Raw genomic sequence first — 6,919 nt, 5'->3', positions numbered from 1 at the left:
TTTTCGTTTTAATTTTTGGGCTAAAATTTCAGCACCTTGTGAGGTCATTCTTGTTGTTGCTAGAGGTATAAAATTCACATACACACACTTATATGATGGGGTCTTGAATTCCTTTGCCTCTAGACAATCAATTTGGAGAGTTTCGTTGCTCGGTGTTCATTTTTTCTTGATTCTTTATAAGTTGTGATCTTTTGAGTGCTAAGATACATGGAGGATCTTAAATGAAATATATGGTTCATATACCATCCGTGGAGTCGTGTTGTCTTGATTTCTCTTGTTAAAACTTCTCTCTATTTTTGCTTCCGTTTGAGTTTTGATGTGCATTGGGTGATCTAAATAGGAAAATAATTGATTTCAAAAAAATTATTGAGATGAATATTCACCTCCTCTAATCGTCAATCTTATTTCTACAGTTTACTTTATTTTAGGAGTTGTCATAGATTCTCTATATAACACTAAGGTCATGTCCAAGACCAGGAAAGATGAGATCAGATTATTATGTTTAGATTTTGTGAGGGATAAACCGAAACCCAAAAAAAATCCCTATGTGTTGGTGATCATATCTCATTCGTTGTTCATGAATTTCATCCTCGAAATTCTTGCCTGATGAGCAGGGTCGATCTCTTGATCGTGTTCTCTATTTCTCCTTGTTGTATGGGGTTGATTCACTCTAGAATCAAGATCAAGAGCTGATCATATTTGATCTCATCTCTGGATCATGTGCTTTGCCGTGCAGGTCAAGATTGTATCAAGGGTTTCAAACTTCTCTTCGCCGAGTAATATCAGACCGTTCATTGTTAAAACTGAAGATCATTCCTTGTTGATTGTACCACGAAATATCAGACCAACCCTACGAGAGAATTAGTGTTGCTGGGTTTCCCCGTATCAGGCGGTGTCCCAGCCGTCGGATCTGCGTCCGTCACCCACTCACGTGACGCGACCGATAGCTCCTTGCCGCCAGTACGGCTTGCTCCCCGGCCATCTCTCTAAGAACGGCGGAGGTGCAACGATGGAAGGGGTGTGAGAATGGGGTTAATGAGCCCCCCTATGTGAAGTATAATATTCTTGACACTACATGTAGGAGTCTGGAATTTTCGTAGTGGGCGTCGCAATGCCCGAAGCGAACGGTCTGGAATTTTCGTAGTGGGTGTTGTAATGCTGAAGTGAATAGCTTATAATATTTGGCATCAGGGGCGGATCTTCAGGGGGTGTGGGGGACTCGAGCCCCCTATTTTTTGATGCTCTATGGAGAGGAAGGGGATAAGAGAGAGAAGAAGAAAGGGAAAGAAGAAAATGGGAGCTGAAAGAGGAAGAATGAGATGACACTACAACATGAAACTCTCTCTCGCAACGGATGCTGGCAACGAAATCTGGATTCGTTGTTACCTGTTCGGCTCGCAAAATATAACTTCCCGACCGGCCCATGGACATAGGGCCTGCGGTAAACTCCTCCAACAAAGAGTTGATAGATTAGGGATTCATCGAGTTTTTTTATTTTTTTATTAAAAATTTAAATAAATAGATTCTTCATAGAAAAAATTACAAAACTAGACGCCTGAAGTCCCTTGAGAGGGCTGCAGCCCTTCTGAGATGGCGGTTATCATATAGTGCTACCTCCTATGTCACCCTCTCAGGGGTTGTAGTCGTCTAGTTTTACAATTTTTTCTACAGAAAATCTATTTATTTAAATTTTTAATCAAAAAATATAAAAATAGAAAAAAACTCGGGATTCACCCCCCTCCACGCCTTCTCCTGTTCGATGGACAGCGGCCACTGGCAACCAGACTCCTCGTCTGTTCTTCTGTGGACTACGCGGCTGCAGTCGGCGCCGTCCGCCCCTCGCTTCCTGACTGCGCCGCCATCTTCCTCCCATAGGCGCCGCGCTACCCCACAGCCAGGTCCTTTAGATCCAGCGACGTTGAGCACAGGGCAAGCGGCGGCAGGATCTGATGGACGTTGCCATCGTTTCCCTCGCAGCAACCTTCTCCACTCAATGCCCCCCTGCTCCTAGCCTGCGATGCCCTCCACCCTACCGGACGCCTGCACCTCGCCTTCGAACACGACCATGCCTGAGGTATTACCCCTCCCCTCCTCTACTTGTGCATATGGATTGGTGAATGAATTTCAGAAATCACATTTGTCGCCACAATTTCTGCCTTCTGCGTGGTGGCCTGTGGAGACCCAATCTAGCATGACGACAGCCATCCGTGGTGGCCTCCTCGTCTGCTATGTCGCACTCTGATAGCAATACGACGTCCTTCCCATGCTGTTCAAGGTCACATCCTTCCTCCCCTCCTCTGCTTGATTTGTTTGATCAGTACAATAATCTGCCTACCACCAACCTGTTCGTGAAAATGCTCAGCACAGATGGACGAGATTTAAGACCTACCCACTACATGTTCGATAGAATGCTTCTCTGAGGTACAAATTTTTTAATTACGCCGCTTTAGCATTCAGTGCTTCTTAAATATTTTCAATATCATGCTCTGGAGACTGTAAAGTGTCATCTTGAACCTAAGAAATATGCTTTCAGGAGGAAATTTATTTATGTAAAGTCTGTCTTACATTTGTATGAACTCATTGAAAAATTTTAGGTTCCTGCCTTGCAAGTTCTCTAGTGTAGATCGTCGCAGCTAATTATTAAGATTATCTTTTTCTTTCAGTTAAAGTACGAGAACATTGGACCGGAGACATTCAGACATTGTGCTGTTGTCCTTTCCATACTACCATTATTAGTACAGTATAAGGAACCACTATAATTTTGGTGGATCTTTAGTTTCAGATGGGTCTGCATGAAAAAAACCCGATGCTTAACAGATCAGAGCTATGGCTTGTAACATTCTGCTTTGGAAAGATGCCTTATGTATTGGTGCGAGAACTCTTTCATTTATGTTTGAATCAGACTATCAGAGTACAAATATTCTTACAATATTTCATTTTAAATTTGATGGAAAAACTGCCTGCTTGTCTACAATATACAGACTTATAGCGCAATATGTCATTCTTATCGCTGCTTCCTCACAGATAATATGCAAATTGCATTTACAGATGATTGATCGACACTTCATGCACGGTTCTTCTCGATCCAAGAGTCGCATGAGAAGACAAAAGATAGAGATGCAGATGGGTACTCGAAGAAGTCAGATCTTGTTAAATTAAATATGCTGTATGGCTGATGACAGTCGAAGATCGACCATGTTTTTTTTACTGTTTTGGGAAAAAAAGTGTGCATTGTTTAGTGGATGGTTTCAGCTCATTCGGCTGAGCTGTGATAACAAGTGTATCAATATATGTACAATGTACGATATTAAATTGTTAATAAAAATTCTTTTGAGAGCTCTCATGACATGTGGGTTTGTTTTCTTAGTCCATGAGGAATCTAAAGTTCAGAAAATAACTGAAATCTATGTACAGTTTATCTAAACAGTATTGTGCTTGTTCTAGATAGCAACATATATATGCATTGATGAAACATTAATATAACCGTTGCTAGCTTGCAACACTTATTTGCACCTCTTACCAACACACACACACACAGATATATATATATATATATATATATATGTATATATATATATATATATGTATATATATATATATATATATGTATATATATATATATATATATATATATATATATATATGTATATATATATATATATGAGCCGCCCTAGCAGTCATCTTGCGTCTACCACTTTTTGGAGATAACGTGGCACGTCGGAGCAGAGCATTAACACAAACACAACGCCTGCTACTCCCGGTCTGGCGCCGTCCCTGGCACCGACTCTCTGCTCGGTCGATGAATCAATCGTTCAGTGTCGGTGGTCAGAGGAAGCTTCTCCTAGGGTGTACGTTTTTCGTTTGCATGCATGCATATGCATGGTTTGCTCGTATTCTCCAAGCAAAGCACCAACGCATGCATGGCATGTGCTTAATTATGGCTGGAACCAACGAACCATGGCAATCAACTGCTTTACGTGGCACTACCTAATCCGGATTATCTAAAGTGTTGGTGCACTGTGCTTAACTAGCTTGTACATACCTAACGCAGTCGGAGACAAATCGCAACGCTTAGAAAGCTGGCTGTCTCCTTTTTGTGACCATGTGGATCTATCTGGATTCCGGAACACAGGATAGGACAAGCCTGCAGCGTCTAACTCACGCAAGCTCTTGTCACGTGTAGAAAACATTCCTGTTTACTTTTATTCTGGTGCTCCAGTAAGTGTGAGCTGGGAAAGAAAAAAAAAGCCTCTAAAATAAAAAACAAATTTTATAAGATTTAATTCTAAAAAGATCAATTTTCCTATGATGATACGTGTCTACTTATTTTCTTTTTTTTTTAAGTCTAAGATGAGATCTTATGATAGGCTTTTTAGATAGGATCTTATAAAATTTGTTTCCTCTGAAATGGAGACATATATGCAGCAGAGCACGTATCCAAGGCCTTATCTTTTTCTTCATTTTATTCATATATTGTGAACAAGTTATAAATGTGATAAACCTACTGGAAGACGAAGCTCCAAGCTTGATGTTCTCAGAGACTCAGCCTACTTCCACTGATCTCAAATATACCAAATATAAGTTTATTAGAACATAGAGGAAAGAAAAAGACACGGATATAGATTTGCGAGTTTTTTTTACTTTTATATTTTTTTATTAAAAATTTAAATAAATATATTCCCCGCAGGAGAAATTGCAAAACTAGGCGCCTGCAGCCCTCTGAGAGGGCGGTTAGCCCCTTTGCCGCCCTCTGAGGGAGCGGTTAGGGCCTTTTTTCCCCTAAAGATGTAATTTTTGTGTAATTCAAGAAATAAAAATGAAGGGCTTTAAGAAAATTTAGAATTTAAATTTGGAGTAGGTTATGTAATAGACGGAGAATAAAAAAATCAGTAATTAGCACTCGCAGCATTTTACGTGAGTATGGGATGCGAACGACGACAAACATAGTATTAAATATAGGGTAAAAATATTACAATACACTGTAACCGCGACAACACGATGAGGAAACAAAGGTGGCATATACGGTTCGCACTAAGACCTACTTATTAGTACGCCGATCCTAATCATAACATGCCTTAGGGAGGAAAAATATGTCGGGTTACATTAGATACTCTCTACTGAGTGCATCTAGGATACTTTCCCTTTCGGAGGGCATCGGGACCTACCGCCTTAGCACGGCGGGCTCTCTCCCGCTTCCTTTCCCTCTCAGCCTCCCTAGCCTAAGCCACGGTACAGTCGTGCGCCGCCTTCCTCATGCGCTCTTCTTCCTCCCGCTTGAGGCGAAGTTCCTCTTGCTGTTGCTCATACTCCCGACGTGCGTACGCTTCCCTTCTCCACCTCATGTTCATGTCGACCCACTGCTTCTGTGTGTCATTTTGCTCATTGTCGAGCCATTGAATAAAATCACAGAGCGGTGGAGGGGACTAAACAAATAGAACAAGATGAGCGGTTAGTAAAACAGGGTGCGAAATCGGAAGAGATGAGGCTGATATCTGTTGTCGTACCGGTCTATAATCAGTTGTTGCATGTTGAGGCTTGTCATACTCGTAATTGGCACACATGAAGAAGCGTAGCCCATAGGTGTATGAGATGTCCTGCGACTCGCGAAGCTTACAAAGGTCACCACAGAAGCACATTGGTGGTTCAAGACCTTCAGGTATGGTAGTCCCATAATATTTCTTTGGTGGATTTGATGGAGCTGAGGAAGACATTGCACTTGAGAGATATAAGAAATGAGTGATGCATCAACGTAAGGAGGTTCGGCTATTTATAGTTGGGGGAGGCAGGAGCATTGGATTCGTTCTTGAAGAAAGGAGTGAGTGCAGGGGCGTAGCTGGTGGCAGGAGCATCGGATTCCATCTTGAAGAATGGGAAAGTTGTGTCATTGATCATGGTCAGAGATTCCACATTTATTGGTACCCGTGTTGTCATTTATTGTTTGGAAAAAGCTGGGTAGTGTTGTTACTTCTTGTTTAAAGCCTGCACGAGGAGGCATGTGTTGTCAAGTCATGGTTAAAGTTCAGTAGTGTGATCACTTCTTCATTAAACGTGTCTGAATACGAAATGCAGTTATGACATGCTAAGTCGACCATACAAAGTAAACGTGTCTGAATACATAGGAGTACATCACGAAGCGAATATGCATATGTAAGTTACATAAAAGGTAAAATTCTACTGCTGCCTCCCTCGTTGCCATCGCCCGTGCACCCCATCGTGGTCCCGATGCCACTGGTTAACCCTTACGTGACCCCTGGAGTAGGTGAGGGGGTCGGGTGGACCGACGTGTCTGGTAGGCCTAGTAGGGAGCACCGGTGTCGAGGCCTCGTCCTGCGTGGGCTGTGTCCGAAGGGGAGCACTGGGTACCTGGGACCGCTGGAGGACGTCGTAGTCAGGTGTGCCCCCGAAGAAGTCACGAACGAGGTCGTATGCGGCGTCCGGGCCAGCCTCATCCTCCTGACTAGGGTAGGAGGATTGTGAAGGCTCTGCTGGCGTCCATGTGTACTGGCTGGAGGGGCCTACGAACAAATAATTATGTTAAATACAAACAATGTGGTATTGGAAGTAGTAGTAAAAATTGTATAATTGTACCTGCATGGTATGTCGGTGCAGCAAAAGAAGGCCAGGCTGTCGTGCCGTAGTATGGCTCGAACGTTGCGGGTGGGGTCGGGCGTGGGGCCGCCGAAGACGGACCGGCCTCGTCACTGAAGTAACCTGAGCACAATATTAACTTAATTTGCTGAAAGTATTAAAAACTAGGATGAAGGGTGCCGTCAGTACCTGAGGGTGGACGCACAGGGCTCGATCTACGAGGCTATGTCGAGGCTTGTGTAGGTGCACCTAATGAAAGTTTAATAATCAATGCAGTAGTAAGTAAAGGATATTGTTGAATATTATTCAAAAGTAAAATTCGTACCAAGTT

The 6,919-nt window shown here is 42.7% G+C and overlaps 1 long non-coding RNA gene across 3 annotated transcripts; it reads left to right on the top strand.

The window, feature by feature from the left end:
* Positions 1–1,767: 1,767 nt before the first annotated feature.
* LOC133911106 (uncharacterized) lies at positions 1,768–3,346 on the top strand. Of its 3 annotated transcripts, XR_009908596.1 has the most exons (3): positions 1,768–2,421; positions 2,664–2,869; positions 3,049–3,346. It is a non-coding gene; the product is annotated as an uncharacterized LOC133911106 (long non-coding RNA). The 3 variants fall into 3 exon arrangements; XR_009908595.1 differs by lacking the exon at positions 2,664–2,869; XR_009908594.1 differs by having other exon boundaries at positions 2,664–3,346.
* Positions 3,347–6,919: the final 3,573 nt, after the last annotated feature.

The sequence above is a fragment of the Phragmites australis genome, chromosome 3 (genome assembly GCF_958298935.1).
Source record: "Phragmites australis chromosome 3, lpPhrAust1.1, whole genome shotgun sequence".
Taxonomy (NCBI): Eukaryota; Viridiplantae; Streptophyta; class Magnoliopsida; order Poales; family Poaceae; genus Phragmites; species Phragmites australis.
The sequence above is the reverse complement of the archived record's forward strand: the minus strand, read 5'-3'. Positions and strand labels throughout refer to the sequence as shown.